This window comes from Lampris incognitus, chromosome 9, assembly GCF_029633865.1.
Source record: "Lampris incognitus isolate fLamInc1 chromosome 9, fLamInc1.hap2, whole genome shotgun sequence".
In the NCBI taxonomy this organism is placed as follows: Eukaryota; Metazoa; Chordata; class Actinopteri; order Lampriformes; family Lampridae; genus Lampris; species Lampris incognitus.
The window spans coordinates 11,020,291-11,039,888 of NC_079219.1; the positions used below are offsets into that span (position 1 = coordinate 11,020,291).

At 45.1% G+C, this 19,598-nt stretch overlaps 1 long non-coding RNA gene across 1 annotated transcript; it reads left to right on the top strand.

Annotated features, from left to right (window-relative positions):
* Positions 1-1,084: 1,084 nt before the first annotated feature.
* LOC130118653 (uncharacterized) lies at positions 1,085-8,079 on the top strand. The gene is made up of 4 exons (XR_008810763.1): positions 1,085-1,316; positions 4,170-4,287; positions 7,382-7,483; positions 7,705-8,079. It is a non-coding gene; the product is annotated as an uncharacterized LOC130118653 (long non-coding RNA).
* Positions 8,080-19,598: the final 11,519 nt, after the last annotated feature.

A 19,598-nucleotide genomic window follows, 5' to 3' on the forward strand; every position in this document is an offset into this window, starting at 1 on the left:
TTATTTTATTTTATCATCATTTGTTTTTTCTTTTCATGATGAAAGGTGAGGCTCTGCCTCCGCTGACCGCACGTCCCTGTCTATAATATCCAAAAAATGTGAGGTGAGGGAATGGTAAGGACAACACACATGGATATTAAAATCGCCAAGAATAAGCTCTCTGTCATATTTTGGCATGACAATAGATAAAAGGTCAGAAAACTAACTGAATTAGGGGGCCTATAGGATGCAGAGTAAAGGGGGGGCGTAAAGGGAAAGAGAGATTGACATGGCTTGGACGTGTGGAGGAGAGAAGCTAGGTATATTGGGAGAAGGATGCTGAATATGGAGCTGCCAGGGAAGAGGAAAAGAGGAAGACCAAAGCGGATGTTTATGGATGTGGTGAGGGAAGACATGCAGGTGGCTGGTATGACAGAAGAAGATGCAGAAAACAGGAAGAAATCGAAACGGATGATCGGCTGTGGCGACCCCTAATGGGAGCAGTCGAAAGTAGTAGTAGTAGTAGTAAAGGGGGGGCAGTCATTAAAAAAACATAAAACCTCAAATAAGATGGCACTTAGGACCTACGTAACTTATAAAAAACAGCTAGTCCGCCCCCTCTACCAGAGGGCCTTGGAATGGGAAAATATGCAAAATCAGGGGGGCTAGCCTCAATCAGGTGAACAGTGTCACCTGGGGACCGCCATGTCTCAATAATCATAAGAAAGTCCAGATTATTAGAAACAATAACATCATTAATGATAAAGGACCCAGAGATCTCACATTCAAGAAGCCAAAATTGTTTGGTGTCAAAGCAGAATTAACACCAACAGGAGTACAAGAAATAGGACACAAGTTGCAAATATTTGCTCCAGATATTCAGTTGTTGTTTCTGCTCTTAGATATGTCGTGTGGATGAGAGGCACGGTGCCTAATAATAGTCTGTATGGGGAAAATTCCCGGTGAGAGGTTCAAGGACAGATGAGGCCACCGGAGGGAGACACTGGGCAGAACAGTACCTTCGAGTGCCACCACAGGCGGAAGTGGAGACTCCGGGAGGGACGAGTGGGATATAAACAGTCAGTCACGTGGAAAGGATTCGGTAGCATCCAGCTACCCAGCCTGTTTGGGTGGACTCCATCAACTCTGAAGAAGGAGAGACGATCCCAAAACAGATTAAAATGATCAATAAAACCAATATAGTGAGCTCTGCAGGTGGAGATGAGCCATGTGTGCAGGCTGAGGATTCTGCTGAAACGGCCTGCTCCATGGGCCAATGTTGGAATCGGGCCTAGGATAGAGACAGACTTGCTGTACGTACTTAAAAAGCTGAAAAGGTCAGTAAAATCCTTTTTGGTTAGTTCAGACTGCTGACGAGCTGCATCGTTAGTCCCCACATGCACTATCACGCAGTTGGTAGAAGATGGGAGTGAGCTAAGCGGCCCCGGGAGCTTGGCCAGGAGGACAGGCACTGTGGCTTCAGGGAAACAGTGTGTAGCTGCGTTAAAGAAAAGGATGTTCCTGATTATGGAATCCCCACTATTAATGTAGTTGGGGAGAAGGGGAGACGAGGAGCTGGCTGTGGGTTCTCAGGGCTGGAGAGAGCATAATCTGTTTCTGCAGGCTGTGTTAATGTCGCTGGCTGATGAAGGGGTGTCTGGGCTGGCAAGTGTTGTGACTAGGCAGCGACAACAGGGATCCCCTGCAGACTCGGGACAAGGAAGAGTTCCATTTCTGAGCACAGCCTCTCTCAGAGTCTTACGACGGGAAGTCATTGGTTGGGATGAGGGCCAATGATTTGGCTTTGCAGTGGAGCAGGCAAGCCACCTGAACATTGCTAGCCACAGGAGGTGTGGAAGATGGCAGTGTCGGCAAACGTCATTGTAGGAGAGGGGTTCGGAACAGGAGCATCGGCTGGGTTGACCGGGGTGTAGTCAGACAGTGTTGCGTAGCGGTTGAAGAGTCTTAGGCAAGGGGGAGATGCAGCTTCGTCCGAGTCTCTCTTACAACCGCGGAACACCACTTCGGCCCCGGCTGACTGGTGGTTAGGTGTCGAGCAGGAAGCAAGCCATGGGCTAACTGGCATTACCATTGTGCACACTGACAGGCAGCTCATCAAGTATAATAAACTTGTTCTCCGGCAGAACCTCTGTTGAGACATTAGTGGAACTGTGCTTGTTGTGTCTTGACTCTTTCACCCTGGACAACATCTGTCCAGAGCTCAGGGTTTGACACTGCGGGGTCAAACAGCTCTTAGGTTTTGCTCCCTGGTTTAGCTAGTAGCACATACCCCGATCTGATGTGGTGTCAGTCTCGAGCGGCTTCAGGCGGGACAAGGGAATAGTGTTTGCGTAGTCATCGGCGTGGGGCTCATTATCTCCGAAAGCTGCTTCACAGCGCATTTCGTGACCCTGGTTCTGATCGTCAACCGGTTCCAGGACATCAGCTTGGGAAGCAGCAATCAAAGAGTCTATAACTTTTCCATCCTCTTGTATTTGGTAGAGCCAAGAGATTCTGTTTTCAAGCTCTGATTTTCTGGCTGAGTGTGGCACAGCTGGTACACTCAGTGGAGGGAGAAGAGAGGGGAGGCATTTTTCCCATGGCCTGAATACTGAAAATGGGAACACGGCTGAACTTCCAGAAATCAACCAAAAAGCTCAGCGAGGAAGTTTAAATAATTAAAAATAAAACCGCCGATTACGGCCACGGTAGAGGGTTGAGTCTATACCGTTTTCTCACACACAGCGTGCATCCAATCGATGATCCCATAAAATCCAGGAAGTAGTACAGGTAAACCATAAAATTAATTAAAAGTTGTTTAACAGTTAAACGTAACGTAATGTTGGCATCCGGGTGCCGTGGTGGTCTATTCCGTTGCCTACCAATATGGGGACGGCGGTTCGAATCCCCTTGTTACCTCCGGCTTGGTCGGGCGTCCCTACAGACACAATTGGCCGTGTCTGCAGATGGGAAGCTGGATGTGGGTATGTGTGCTGGTCGCTGCACTAGCGCCTCTGGTCGGTCGGGGCGCCTGTTCGGGGGGAGGGGGAACTGGGGGGAATAGCGTGATCCTCACATGTGCTACGTCCCCCTGGTGAAACTCCTGACTGTCAGGTGAAAAGAAGCGGCTGGCGACTCCACATGTATCAGAGGAGACGTGGTAGCCTGCAGCCCTCCCCGGATCGGCAGAGGGGGGTGGAGCAGCGACCGGGGACGGCACGGAAGAGTGGGGTAATTGGGAGGATACAATCAGGGAGGAAAAAAAAGGGGGGGGGGAATCCAAAAAAAAAAAAGTAACGTAAAGTTGACGCTAAAAACTAGATAAAAATGTCAATTTATGACAAAGCTTGTAGCAGTAGAATAAAATGCTGACGCCGACACAACGCTCTGCATCAGCACAATAATGCTTTGGGATTTGAACAAAACAAAAACTAGGAACAGCCTGGCCCTGGAGGGAACACTGACATCTCTAATGACAGTTAAGATGACAGACGTGGGGCCATGCTTCAAGGGGGAGCCATCCCATTCAATGGATCAAGGCTGCATATCAGCAGCCAGCACTTACAACACAGCACATGAGAATTAGTGAATGTGATTATGTTAAACTCTGTGGTTGCGGGTTTTTGGGACAGTCAGCCTCAAGAAGAAATGTGAATTGAACTTTGCATTTTGTCAGTAGATTTAAGGAACTACTGTTCAGTTGTCACATGTTTTGAGATTCTCAATAAAAGTAAAGGCTCACTGTACAATCATGTGATGCAAGGCTTGTTTTTGTTTTTTCCCCCAAAGTTGGCAGCCCTGGAAGTGTTATTGAGTGGAGATGTGGCAGGTGAAATAAAACAGGGTGAGGATCTTTTATAGTGGGTGGTTGTACACTGTTCGACTGGCTCATTGTCCAAACGAATCACAGGAAAAACCCACAGAATAGGACCGCCCCCTGCTGGCTCACTCGCTGTGCTCCCTCCCCTCTTCCATTGTGCCCGGTATCGGTCTTTATCCACTTCCTTGGACAGTGTTTGTGCATTACATATATATCTTCAACAGCTCTGCTGGATTAGGAATATGACTGGTATCTTTTTACTCATTTTATTTGTTTGTTCCTGTTTGTCTTAAAAGTGCTGTACCAGTGCATAATCATCATCAGTCATTATTATAATTATCATAATTCCTTATTCCCACAAATGTACCAGCGTGTAAAGCAGCGACTGGGGAGACTCAGCGTTTGGCGCAGGCTGGGCAGGCCCCAGGCCAGGGGCTTACAGGACCGACGCTTTGCCCGGAAGTACGCCCCCCTCGGGAGGAATAGGAGTGAGTATCTGAGCTCTGCTCCTTTTAAACTGAGATTTGAACTCAAACCAGGTTAGACAACGCATGCCAGTCCACATGAAGCGTGATGTACTGAGGACATACTTTACGCCTGGTTTCTAATGTGACCTGTTCTGGGATCAGCCTTGTCAGTTTTATGAGTTAATTGATCCTTCATTCAGCTGGTTCACTAACTAATAAAAATCAAAAGAAATGCCAGAAGCAAAATGTTGTGCAAGGACATTAAACCCTCTGTGGTTCAGTGATGTAAGTAACATCAAATCAGGCAGGACAGTCTAATTCAGATAGAAATGTAGTGGATAAACCGCACATTCTCCCTCAGTAGAAACCAGTTTACTCTGATGGCTGTGTAGTTCACTGAGGACTGTGTGTGTGAGACAAGTCTTTTTCACTCAGTACCACCATATACACTAGTATTATTTATTATTATGCTTCAAGTAAGCTGGAATATTACACCACTAACTATGATACTATGATGAACAGCTCTTGGTGGTTATAGTATGATAATACTATGCAACTTTTACATAACCAATGGGGATCATACCCCTGCATCCCCCGAACCAACCAAAACAAAACAAAGGTACCACTGACAGAGTATCGTATGACGCGGGAAGGAGTCAGCCAGACAGTTCGCCATCGTTTACTGAGACGGACGGCATAGCAGCGCGACACGTGTCTTTTGGTTTAATTATAAAGACATTATTCCGTTATTCTACAGTATTGTTGTTTGTATTGTTATTTGTTAATAAAAACAGGCATGCATGTTTGTAATCCCGAGGGATTCGGTTGAACGAGGTCTTGTCCTATGCACTTTTTGCGACAACAGCTTGTGGCAATTTTTTCTTACAGTGGATAAATTATCGCCCTACATAAATGCTCACTATAATATGCTCCAAACCGCCCCGTGACAGTGTACAAAGACTGGGTACAAAGAGTGTACAGAGTTCTTAAAAAATGTAGTGAATGTATAGTATGAAGAATGTAACAATGTAACAAATTCAGACCTTTAAACGGTTCATAGTCGTGTTGTGGACAGTGTTACATCTCCGCTTTCAAGTTAAAGAGAAAGACGAACGGAGGCATTTATGTTTCTTAATGCAGTAAGTTCAAAGTGATAGATAGTTGAACAAGTCTATAATGTGATTGTTTTGTTTTTTGTTTTGGGGGGCGGGTGTAGTGTGTGGGTTTGAACATAAACCCTCTATTGTATTAATTGTCCTGCTCAAACTTTATCCCAAGTACTCTAGTGCAGTAAGAGGACCCTAGATGGGCTGTCATTCAAATGAACGCTTAACACTGTCCATAAATCCAACCATGTTGTATATACTGTACTGTACATTGTGTTTATACTGGTACGTTCTGGCATGTCCATCTACCTCAGGCATGTATGCAAGTAACCTGCTAACATCTGTTTCAGCATCTCTGGTATATTCTCTGCACCATTGCACTTTATCGCCTCATTTTCACCTGTATAATGCCCCTTTTCCAGTGCATGGTACCGGCTCGACTCTACTCGTTTTTTTTTTTTTTGGTTTCCATTGGGCAAAAGTTTGGGATAGTACCTGGTACCAGGTACTTTTTTTGGTACCCCCTCTGTCGAGGTTCCAAGTGAGCTGAGCCGATACTGAAAGGTGACGTTAAAATACCACTATAAATATAAAAGGAAACAAATAAAATGTAAATAAATATATGCATATTTATTTATATTTATTTCAGTATGAATAAAATCTTATAAAATAAATAAACAAAATATTTAGATTTAAATATAAAATATAAATAAAATAACAAACAATATAAGTAAAATGTATTTATATTTATTTAAATATAAATATTAAATATTTGTTTCATTTTAAATATTTAAATGTTTTATATTTGAATATTTATTTAAATAGAAATAAAATCTGACCACTGATTTGGTCAGAGAGAAATTGAACAGCTCTGTTTATAACCAGGAAATGCCAAAGCGAATCTTATGGAACTTGTATTATAGTTGATTATCTATGTAAAAAAAAAAAGTTGTCAGCGAGTCTCTTATATATTGTTAATATTGTTCATGTGAGGCACACATTTAGAGTTGGTCTTGTTGATTTGTTAGAAAATAAAACACTTGTGTGGGGCGCCGGTAGACAAGGGAGGAAAAACTAGTCAACACGCCCACAAATGACCAGCGGGGCTTCGCCAAGAGGGGGTACTATCTGCAGTAAAGTAAAGCGAGTAGAGTCGAGTTGAGCCAGTACCATGCAGTGGAAAAGGGGCACAAGTCAATCCTTGTGTCTATATCTGAAGATTGTTGTGTTGTAGTGTAGTCAATAATAATAATGATGATGATAATGATGATAACCTCCCAAAGGCCAAAGACATGTAGGTCAGGTCAATCGGCTATACTAAATTGTCCCTAGGTGTGAATGTGTGTGTGTGTGTGTGTGTGTGTGTGTGTGTGTGTGTGTGTGTGGGCCCTGTGATGGCCAGTGACTGCTGGGATAGGCTTCAGCATCCCTGCGACCCTGAGAGCAGGATAAGTGATTTGGATAATGGATGGATGGATAAATATAAATCTCAAATCTTGACTTTATCGGATCTAGTCTGCTGTTCCTGCGTGTCTGTCTCACAGCGCTTGGTAGGGCATTGTCTCAGATTCGGAGCCTATTATAATGAGCGTTTATGTTGATCCATAATTTATCCATGGTAAGGGGAAAAAAATGTCACAAGCTTTTATTATGTCCCCAAAGTGCATAAATGGGACCTTGTGAAACCAACTCCCTCGGGACTACAGACGTATAAAATACACCAAACCTTCAAGCAATACTGTAGAACAACAGAATTCAACAATTAATGCATTTAATCAAACCGAAAGACACGTGTTGCAGCGCTATGCCGTACAACTCAGCCCAGAATGGAGAAATGCCTGGCTGAGTCGTTCCCGAGCCATGTTAACCCCCCACCCACCACCGAAGCTCCGAATAGTCGCTGCTGATTACTACCGAAGCTCTGTAGCCCAAAAAAGGTCATTCGGGATAGTCCTAATGCAGTCTTGTCCTCCATTACATCATGTCTGCCTCCATCTCACCTGTTGCAGGGGTCGCCCACCGGCAGGGTCAACGTTGGACCCTGAGGATGAGAAACGGACTGGGCATCAGAACAAAATCACCAGTCCGCAGGTCCACTAGAACCAGACTAGGTGAGAGAGGAAGACGTCGGTCTACAGGTTTCACTGGGTTTAGTGCTGCATTAGTTCACAGTCAGGGTTTGTCAAAACAACATTCAGCTCCTACCAACAGTCAGCTCTATGAGTTATACATGCTAATCATGTTTACCTTTTAAATCAAATGTGTGATGTTTTTCTTCTTTTTTTTTTACATCACGATTATTTACAATATGGTATCTATATCTGTTCACCAGGCAGAGGACTTGGTCGTGGTTCCGGGGCCTGGGGCCGAAACATCATGAGGCAAGGGGATGTCAACATTAAGGAAGAGCTAGACCAGGAACCGGATGAATACATGTCCCTGTCCACAACCCAACTAGACAACGAGCTAGATGAAAATATGTCCCTGTCCACAACCCAACTAGACAACGAGCTAGATGAAAATATGTCCATGTCCACAACCCAACTAGACAACGAGCCAGATGAAAATATGTCCAGAACCGAGCAAGACACTTAGCTTGAGAGTGTTGAATATGTGAGTGGATGCCTTGCTTGTTTTCTTCATTTAGACCTGTGCCTGCTGCTGCTTAGTGCTGGCTGTGTTAGCATAAGTTGTTTTTCTTAAGACAATGTGGACACTGTTGGACTGGCTGAAGCAGGTCTCTTGAGTCACAGTGCCCCTTTTTGTTGAATTGTAGGAGGAAACTTTGAAATTATGAAGTTATTTCCATTTTTTAGGTCATTAGACTGATTTTATTTCTATTTTTAGGTCATTACACTGATTTTATTTCCATTTTTAGATCATTACACTGATTTTATTTCCATTTTTAGGTCATTAGACTGATTTATAATTAGGAGTACTGCAGAGGTTCCACTAATCCACTTCAGAAGGCACGGTAATGTGTAATGAGAGAGACGTCTTTTCAGATCAGATGTAGACTCCATCCTGGTTAAGTGTCAGTTAGATACAGTAGAAACTGAGGTGAATGCTATTTAGACAGTATGTTTGGTTAACACCTCTGCTTCCACATTTTTGACCCATACTGAGTGGACACCCAAGCATGACGTGTCAATGAAGAGGTTTATGTGTGGGACATGTTTTCTTGTATTTTACCAGGATTTGAAGTTCCTTGTTTCTGTTCTTGTATTCTATACATCTTCTAAAAACTGGTTTGTAATCATTGTAAGATGACCGTTAACTCGGCTGACCAGCCCGTGTCTTTGTTCATGTTAACTGCACGGGGTTTGATAAAATACATGCTTTGGTGTGATTGCTGTCAGTGATTTTTTTAAATTTTTTTACTTCTGTCATCCATCCATCCATTATTTGAACCGCTTATCCTGCTCTCAGGGTTGTGGGGATGCTGGAGCCTATCCCAGTAGTCGTTGGGTGGCAGGCGGGGAGACACCCTGGACAGGCCGCCAAGCCACCACACACACACACACACACACACACACACACACACACACACACACACACACACACACACACACACACACACACACACACACACACACACACACACACACACACACACACACACACATTCATACCTAGGGACAATTTAGTACGGCCGATTCACCTGGCCTACATGTCTTTGGACTGTGGGAGGACACTGGAGCCCCTGGAAGAAACCCACGCAGACACGGGGAGAACATGCAAACTCCACACACAGGACGACCCGGGACCACCCCCAAGGCTGGACCACCCCGGGGCTCGAACCCAGGACCTTGCTGTGAGGCGACTGCGCTAACCACTGTGCCACCTTGCCGCTGCCTGTGAACCAGGGTAGGGAAAAATAATCACCAAGCAGACGCTGCTAAATGTTTGGCCTGTATGCCAAACATCTGCCTCACACTTTAACCAACAGACCTTTCTCTGCCCTGAAGCTTCTTCCAAATTAAAAGCACGAGCACAAGTACCATGGGGTCAGTCAGACCACTCAAGGGCCACCAGCAGACGGTCGGGCTGGTTCTGGTTACATCAGGTAAGAATGTGTGAAATTCAGCTGTCTCCAGGTAGAAAAACTGGACCACCTTTCCACATCACTGGTCAGCTGACCCAGAAAGAAATCACACCGGATTATTGACACAGCCATCGCCTAACCTACAAATATTTAAAAGCTATTTGCTTTTCAGTCATCTACAACGGCTTGATTTAAAAAAAATTTTTTTTTTTATAGCTTGGATTGTGATGGTCTCTACTGACCAGCAGGATGCGCTGTTCTCTAACCTCATTCTTTTTGCTTTGGTTTTTCTGCCTCAGGTGAGATTAATAAACAGCCATATGCTGCTACACCTGCTAGTAAGGTTGCTTCCGCCAAACGAGCTGCATTTCCTGGGTTTGCTGGAATGTTGGCCGCTGTTCCGGGGGGGGGGGTGGTCGTCACGTGCCAGTTATATGAGAGGAACAGAAAAATAGAAAATAAAAATAAAGCAGCCGTGTCGGTTGACCTCCATTTAACCCTGAAGAGCATGTACTGGTCTTGCAGGGAACCAGCACCTTTTCGTGCCGGCAGCGGAGGGATTTGACTGGACAGGAGGAGCGACCACCCTCCTCGGCTTTTCAGATGGTAAGAAGAACGTGCCTCTGACCTTTGACCCGCCTCACTGCTGGTTGTGATGGGGATGATTTTTGAAATGAGATTACTGTTCGGTCACTCTGACTGTAAGTCTCGGGAGAAACGACTGTATGAGAGTTGGGATGTGAAACACGGTAGTAACGCAGTACCTCTAAATGTCACTGGAGGGGTGCAGTGAGTGTGGCGCAGTCACACCTGTCTCCAGTTGGTGTGATTGGCTGGAGACAGGTTAAAACATGACGACTCGCACCAGAGACAGATGTTTGTGCAAACTACTAATAAGACCCGTTAGCCCCTAGCTAACGAGTCTGACCCTTTAGCCGAGCGGTTAGTGGTGTCGCCTTGTGGTGCAGTACACCGCGTATCGAATCCCGCACCGAGCAAGAAAATAACCGGTTACATTGGTGGCAGCGGTGGGATCCGGAAGCGTGCGGATCCTCGGAGCGCGGGAATAGCGAGGTCGCGCTTCCGGGGCGGGTGACGACTGTAAACTACTAATAAGACACGTTAGCCCCTAGCTAACGGGTTTGACCCTTTAGTCGAGCGGTTAGTGGCGTCGCCTTGTGGTGCAGTACACGTCGTATCGAATCCCGCACCGGGCAAGAAAATAACCGGTTACATTTGTTTCTTCTAGCCTTTGTTCTAAATGGCTTTAAACTCCCGGTGTTTTTAGTCGTTGTGTGTTGAGCCCTCAGCTGACCATCTATGTACTGTCAGTGTGTGTGCCGGAGAGCCCCTTGCTGTGGAGCGGGTCTTTCTTCTTTATTTTGTAGAGGAGCTCAAGCAGGAGTCGTGACAACTTTCTCTTTCGGCTACACAACGTGCACCATTTATTCCTTCACCATTACAACAACAACAAAAACCCGCGCAGCGGAAGTGTGCCACTGTAAACCCGAACCGTGAAAACAGCAGCTGTAAACCAACGTTCCTACTAGCTCAATAAGGGGAATTATGTATCCTCATAACCACTACAATTTAATCTTTATCCATGAATTCTACCAGAGATTCAGAATCTCTTCTGCGAGGGAGACCTAGCCGAGACAGCAGCATACAAAATTACTGCGAACAAATCAAACACAATAAAAACACAAAATTAAAAACACTGCCAGATTTACCACGAGGTGGTGGCTTTCCTTCCTTGCCCTGGAGAGGTCAGAGGTCAGGATCAGGCACAGAACAGCACCTTTGGCGTTGGAAGAGGTTCCGCGGTGTATCGAAATACTTGAGATAAAACCGTTATTCTCCCCCTTTACTTTCCCTTGACCTCCTTGCTGGAAAATTTCGCAAAGGTCAAGGGAACATCACAGGGATATTCAAAAGTATCTTCAGAAGTGGGGAAATCTGACCTCCCTTCAAAACAAACCAGCCCGTTTATAAAAGTAATGAAGTCTATGGCGACAGGCATGGGCGCAAGTCCATGAATACTGGGATGGCAGCCAGCGCTTTACCTGTGCCCCCGTCCACAGGGTTGGTGGTTGTGTCAGGAAGGGCATCCACCGTAAAATTTATGCCAAATCATTATGCGGGCTGGCATTATCGGTGCTGTGCCCTCACAGGGTACCGATGAAAACGATCAAATCCGCTGTGGCGACCCCTGGGAAACTGGGAACAAACCGAAAGAAGAAGAAGATAGAAATGTAACCAGTTACTTTCTTGCCCGGTGCGGGATTCGATACGAACTGTATTGCAGCACAAGGCGACATCACTAACCGCTCGGCTAAAGATTCAGATCTGCCAGCTAGAGACTAACGTGTTTTATTAGTAGTTCACAGAAATAATAAAATGTATTGGGTTGGACGCTAGCTGGGGTCTGGAAAGAAACAACAGAGCACGCTCAGTAGTGGTTTTCAAACCCTGGGGGGTCGCAGAATATTAAAAATGATTTGGTAGACAGATTGTTTTGGTTTTTTTTGTAAATGATATGTCACACCAGTACGCCCCGTTCGTGCAACCAATCAAGCTCTCTAGATATCGCGGCAATTCGTGGGTCACATTCAGGATTTTAAAAAAAAATGACGTATTGCTGTTGCACAGAGAATTTAACACAATGCCCGATCTATCCTAACGTTTAGCTATGTGAAACGTCATCACGTACGATATTTTCCTATCCTGACGCAGCCAGATCCCACCCTGCAATGTTCTACATGTATGCTAGCTAGTGTAACCGGTTATTTTCTTGCCCGGTGCGGGATTCGATACTGGTGTACTGCACCACAAGGCGACATCACTAACAGCTCGGCTAAAGGGTCAGACCCGTTAGCTAGGGGCTAACGTGTCTTATTAGTAGTTTACACTAGCAAAGTTGAGACTCCGTTCTAAGCTGTTTAGCTACCAGTTTAGGCTGGTGTCACTCCAATTAAACTAAAGATGAACAGGCCAAGGACAAGCAACACCATCGATCGTTTTGTTTTTTGTTTTTTTGTTTTTTTTTACAAGAAAAAGAGGGTCAGAGACGCCGACGACCCAGGATCTAACTCCCAACGAGGAGTGAGCTGCTGCACCTGACCCGTGACAGCGTAGCACTAAAACTGTGCAGTGGCTTTTATTTTGAAACGGCGATTAGGACGAGAAACACAGAAGAAGAAAAACGAACTCCGGATGGAGTTAGACCGGCGCTAGCTAGCTAGCAAGCCTCCTGAGCGGTCGGTTCCTAACGTCAGTGGTGAGCAGAGTAGTTCCCTGTAAGTAGCTGAAGTATTAAATAAACGTCCAAGCTTATGGACTTATCTAAACTCCGTGTCCGGTCTGCATTGGACGGCCCCAGATTTAACCATTACAGCAGCATGCTGAGAACACGCCACGAAGCGGAGAAGTTATCCTCATTCTGGACTGGCCTCCCCCATGAGTATCCAGTGCTGAGTAAAGCGAGCATTTTGTTGCTATTGCCTCTCACAACGACACACATCACGACGTGATGATGATTGATGACGTATTTGCTGGTATAAATTACAACATTGGGAAGTCACTGTTTGCTGATGAGGGGGCTTTATGGAAGAGGGGGAAGAATTTAGTGCTGCTTAGAGGGAAGATTCAAGAAGCGATTTTGGTGGTAGAGAAATGGTCACACTCATCGGGATTTAATTTTTCTGTAGAAAAGACAAAGGTTGTATTTAGTAGGAAGAAAATACGGGAAGCAGATGTAAAGGTGAATGGGGAGCACTTAGAGCAAGTAAATACATTTCTGGGGGTTTTATCTGACACAAAGCTGACCTGGAGGGATCATATTAATAAGATATACATAAAAAATGCAAGGTGGTTCTCAATGATGTTTGACAGGGTCAGAATGGGGAGCAAATAGGAGCACTTTGATGACTGAATGCTGCGTTAATAAGATTAGTGTTTGATTATGGAAGTGTAGTGTACAGGTCAGCAGCAAAATCACAATTAAAAAAGCTCGAAGTGATACAAACTCAGGCACCGAGATTATGCTGAGGGGCTATTAAGACCTCCTAATATACCCATTCAAGTGGAAATGGGAGAGATGCCATTGACTCTAAGATATAAGCAGATCATGGTGAACTATTAGGCAAATCTACAAGGGCATAGGGAAGACCATCCTACTGTGAAGGCCCTCAAACCATGTTGGGAAAGTGGGAAAGCAAAAAGAGAATGTTTTGCTTGGGCAGCAAATAAAATGGCTGAAGAAATGGGATTACATGGGAGAAGTTATTGTTCCACAGTGCCATACCCGGTGACTCCGCCATGGTTACCCCCCCCCCCCCGATATTAGATTGCTACATTCAAGAAGAAATGAAGAGAGTGAAAAGAAGAGGTAATTGGGCAGAGATAGTGGACAGCAGATTAAACACAATACATCAGTGATTCACTCCAATATATACAGATGAATCAAAGGAACCTAAAAAAGGAAACACGGGACTTGCTTTTGTTATCCCAGAGTTAGATACACATATTAAGGAAAGAACGCCAGATCACTTAACAGTATATACAACTGAGATATTGGCTAGTGCATTGGCATTACAGTGGATAGAGCAAAACAAGTTTAAAAAGGTCATAGTGGGTTCAGAGTCATTGTCAGCTCTGGTATCATTACAGTCCATGTCATCTCAATGCAGACCAGATACCATCTATGAAATCTATGAGATACTGTTGAGACTACATCATGCAGAGACAGCAGTTCGGTTTATGTGGATTCCGGCTCATAGGGGTATAGAGGGGAATGACATGGCAGACTCACTGGCTGAACAAGCCCTGAAGCATGAAGGTGCCCTTTAGCAAAGCTGAAATTAAAACAATAATAAGGAGCAAAATCAGGACGGCTTGGCACAAGTTAAGGGATGAGGGAAACAAGGGCCGTCATTTGTATAAAATAAAACCGAAAGTGGTAGGGAGGATATCAGTAGGGAAAATTCTAGGGAACAAGCAGTCGTTTCAAGATTGAGGCTAGGGCACACGGTTAAATGGAACAATGCACCTATTAGGGAAGCGCCCATCAGGACATTGTGAATGTGGCTCAGAAGAAACTGTTGAGCATGTCATTTGTCCCTGCCGGAAATGCTCAACACAGAGAAGCGCTGAAGAAGGAACTCGAGACGATTGGGGTGGGAGTATTTAATCTTAAGAATTTATTCAGTATTGAAGGGGAGAGATATAAACCATTGTTTGTGTTCTTAAAAGAAATTGGCATAATGAAGAGGATCTAGTACAATTATTATTATTATTATTATTATTATTATTATTATTGATGGCCTGGCGGCCTGTCCAGTGTGTCTCCCCACCTGCCGCCCAATGACTGCTGGAATAGGCTCCGGCATCCCCGCGACCCTGAGAGCAGGATAAGCAGTTCGGAGAATGGAATGGACTTATTATTGTTGTTGTTTTCCTTTTTCTTCCCCCCCCCCCTTCATCCTTTAATACCCTGACAAACGCTCCAGCATAGTAGGTGGCGGTAATGCACCTTAACCGCTAGTTGTCACCCGCCATTAAATACAAGAAGAAGAAAACGAAGAACAAGGAAGAATGTTGATGATGATGTTCGGCAGCCATTTTGGTGGGCAAGTAAAAGAGCATTTCATTATCCAAACCGCTTGTCCTACTCAGGGTCGCGGGGATGCTGGAGCCTACCCCAGCAGTCACTGGGCGGCAGGCGGATAGACACCTTGGACAAGCCGCCTGTCCATCACAGCTGGACAAAACGGATAATGGATAAAAGAGCATTCCCGGGATCGTGCGGTGTATGGGACACGGGAGTTGCCATTAAAAATAGATCTCTGCCTCTTGACTACGCCTTCCGCCGCAGCTCGCCACAGTATTTAGCCTGAAGTTGTGTGAATGACATGAAATTGTCGCTTTCAAACAAATCGGTGACAAATCTTTGTTACTTTGAATGCCAGTCATTGAAAATACTTGAACCCTCTGGACCTTCACGGTATTCAGTGAATACCCGAGGAAAAATATTGAAAGAAGTTTTGTACTCCTAATAAATATTTTTAAATTATTTTTATTCACTGAAATAATAGTAATAATTTCTAGATCATCGTTATAAACTTGGACTATGTCTTGGGAAACAGTGGGTTAATATAATGGAATGGGATATGGACCAATCACAATTTTTCTTCCGATGGTATCTGGGCGAATCAGCAGCTCCCCCGTGCCAGGACCTTCGGAAGCTGTAACCGAATGCCTGTGTAATTCAAGTCAATGTGGGCATGAATTTGAGTTTGACAGATGTCTTAGCCAATCATATTTTGTTGAGCTGTGGGCGGGACAATATCCAGACATCTTCTGGGTATTTTGCAATTTTGATAACCGGCGAGAAGTGAGTGAGCAAGGGGGAAAAGAGATGACAGAAAGACAACGAACGTACACCGGAGGGTGTACTCCAATTATCGGGGCATCACACTGCTCAGCCTCCCTGGGAAAGTCTACTCTAGGGTGCTGGAAAGGAGGCTCCGACCGATTGTCGAACCTTGGATTCAGGAGGAATAATTCCGTCCTGGCCGTGGAACAATGGACCAACTCTTTACCCTTGCAGAAGTGCTGAGGGAGGAATGGGAGTTTAGCCAGCCTGTCTACATGTGTTTTGTGGACTTGGAGAAAGCTTACGACCGTGTACCCCAGGGCACTCTGTGGGGGGGGGGGGGCTGCGGGAGTACGGGGTACTGGGGGCAGTTGCTACAAGCCGTCCGGTTCTTGTATAACCAACGTGAGAGCTGTGTCCGCATTCTCAGCACAAAGTCAAACACGTTTTCGGTGGGTGTTGGACTCCGCCAAGGTTGTCCCTTGTCTCTGATTCTGTTTGTGATATTCATGGACAGGATGTCAAGGTGCAGCCAAGGTGAGGAGTGTGTCCATTTTGGGAACCTCAGAATTGCATCTCTGCTCTTCTCAGATGATGTGGTTTTGTTGGCTTCATCAGAACGTGACCTCCGGCGTGCACTGGAGCGGTTTGCAGCTGAGTGTGAAATGGCCGTGATGAGAGTCAGCACCTCCAAGTCTGAGGCCTGGGTTCTCTACCGGAAGATGGTGGATTGCTCCCTCCGGGTTGGGCATGAGTTGTTGCCTCAACCCTCAAGTGAAGGAGTTTAACTATCTCTGGGTCAATAACAAGTCAATAACACATTATAACATATCATGTCAACAACTTTCTTTCACATTATATTAGCTGAACAGTTCACAGTTCACTCTTGTTCTATGAGCCTCTCAAGAGGCTTCCTAGGTCTGGTAGACCTTCTGAGTGTCACAGTCATTGGGGAAGGTGAAGGAGGCTCACTGTGGTGCACATCTGGTGTAGCACCCTCTCGCTGTTCAGATCCAGTCTCCTCGGCTTGATTCTCAATGTCCTGAGTCTTTAACAGACTCCTCCTGTTTCTCCTTAACACTTGTCCATTCTCTGTCTTGATCACAAAAGACCTGGGACCTACCTCACTGAAGACTGTTGCTTTCCTGTCCCAGAACTCAGGACCCTCAATCCTCACAACATCTCTTTCCTGAAGAGGTTCCAGATGCCTTGCTGTTTTGTCATAGTTCATTTTCTGTCTGTACTTGAGTCTTATCCTTTTGTCAGTCAGTGTGTCGTTGTTTTTGTTATTCTTGTGTCTTGGAATGTGTGGAAGTGTGGTGCGCAGCTTGCGATGCATGAGTAGCTCAACAGGAGACGCTCCACACTCCAGAGCTGCAGCCCTGTAGCTTAGCAAAGCCAGGAATGGGTCAGCTTTACAGTCTTTTGACTTTTTTAACAGTCTCTTTACAATTTGGACCCGTTTTTCAGCCTGTCCATTAGCCTGTGGATACAAAGGGCTGGAGGTGACATGTTTAAATCCATATTGCTTTGCAAACTTACTAAACTCACCACAGTCATATTGTGGACCATTGTCACCGACGACACATTGTGGAATTCCTTGTCTGGCAAAAAACCCTTTCATGTGTGTGATGACAGACTGTGCTGATGTACTGGACAGTTGTGCAACTTCTGGATAGTTAGAATAATAGTCTATCAGCAGAAGATAGTCCTTGCCCAGTAGATGAAATAAATCACTCCCTACTTTTTGCCACGGTGCAGTGGGTGGGTCTGTTATTAGCATAGGCTCTTTTGTTTGTTTGTAATGATATTTGAGACATGTTTCACACTTCTGTATCATCTCCTCTATGTCTTTGTTGATGCCCGGCCAATAAACTGCCTCTCTCGCTCTCCTTTTACATTTCTCCACGCCCAGGTGTCCCTCATGAATGCGCTGAAGCATGTCCTGACGCATGGATTGTGGGATGACAATCCTGTTTTGTCACAGCAGCAGTCCATTAGCCATACACAAGTCCGCACGCACAGGGTAGAACCCTGGGCAGACTCCTTTTGACCAACCATTCTGGATATGGTGGGACACTTTCTGCAGCAGAGGATCTTCTGCTGTCTCCTGTACAATTTGCTGTAACATGACATCTGATGTTGGGAGTGAAGCAGTCACCATGTTAATGTGTGTTTCAGCATCATCCGTCACAGGGCTGACCAGCATGTCACTGTTTGGGGGTGGTGCTCTTGATAAAGCATCCGCAAGTACAATGTATTTTCCTGGTGTGTAAATAAGTTCAAAGTCATATCGCTGCAACGCCATCATCATGCGCTGAATTCTGGGTGACATGTCATTAAGGTTCTTTTTTCTGATTGATATGAGCGGTTTGTGGTCAGTCTCTGCTGTAAAGGTTGGCAATCCATACACATAACTGTGAAACTTTACACACCCAAACACTAAGCCCAAAGTCTCTTTTTCAATTTGAGCATAGCGTTGTTCGGTCTCTCATCGATCTAGACGCATATGCTACAGGTTGCCATTTGTCTTCATGCCTTTGTAGCAGTACAGCTCCCAAGCCATCTTTTGAGGCATCAGTGGAGATCTTTGTTGGTTTTGATGGGTCAAAGAATGGGAGGACCGGCTCTGTAGTTACAGTTTCCTTTAATTTTTTCCACTCCTTCTCATGTCGAGCAGTCCATTCAAATACTGTGTTGTGCTGTAGCAACTCCCTGAGGCATGCTGTCTTGGAGGTAAGATTAGGAATGAACTTACCCAGGAAGTTGATCATTCCCATGGCTCTCAGGACACCTTTGTTGTCAGTGGGGGCAGGCATATCCAATATGGCTTGCACTTTTGACTGGTCGGGTTCCACCCCTTCACTTGTGACCTTGTCTCCTAAGGTCATCTCTGAGACACCAAAGAGACACTTGTCTCTATTCAGTTTTAGTCCATTCTTTTTTTACTCTCTGTAAGAGTTTCTCCAGTCTTTCATCATGTTGTTGACGTGTTTTTCCCCAGACAACCGACTCATCTATATAAACTCTTGTGCCGTCCAGACCCTCTATCATGTACTCCATTGCTCTGTGGATGATTTCTGGTGCTGATTTAATGCCAAATGGGAGCCTCAAGAAACAGTAACGTCCAAATGGTGTGTTAAAGGTGGTGTACTTGCTGCTTTCTGGGTCCAGCCTCAGCTGCCAGAACCCGTGTGAGGCATCTAATTTGCTAAAAAACTTAGCACCAGTCATTTCACTCATTATCTCTTCTCGTTTTGGGATCTGATAATGCTCTCTCTTAATATTTTCATTTAAATCTTTGGGATCAAGGCAGACTCTTAAGGCACCTGTATTCTTCTTTTTGACACAAGTGATGGAGTTAACCCAGTCTGTGGGTTCTTCCACTCGTTCAATGACACCCATTTGAGTCATTCTTTCAAGCTGTTTTTTCAAGCCAGCTCTGAGTGGTGCTGGCACTCTCCTTGGGGTGTGCACTACAGGCTTGGCATCATCTTTGAGCTGAATTTTGTAAGTGTAAGGTAATGTCCCATGTCCTTTGAAGACAAAAGGAAACTTATCTATTATGTCTGCACTTCCCTCACACTGTTGATGTTCCTGTCTTTGCTTAGCTTGACTATTTTAATGTTGTCCGTGTTTATCTGATAGATCCTCTTTACTAGACCTAGGTCCTCAGATGCTTTGTCTCCTAAGAGTGACTCATGTCCATTCGGCACAATGGTGAATAACAGGTTATGCTCTTTGCCCTTTGCCGTTACTTTACGTCTGCATCCACCTTTTGTTTGTATTGGCTGATTATTGTAAGCCT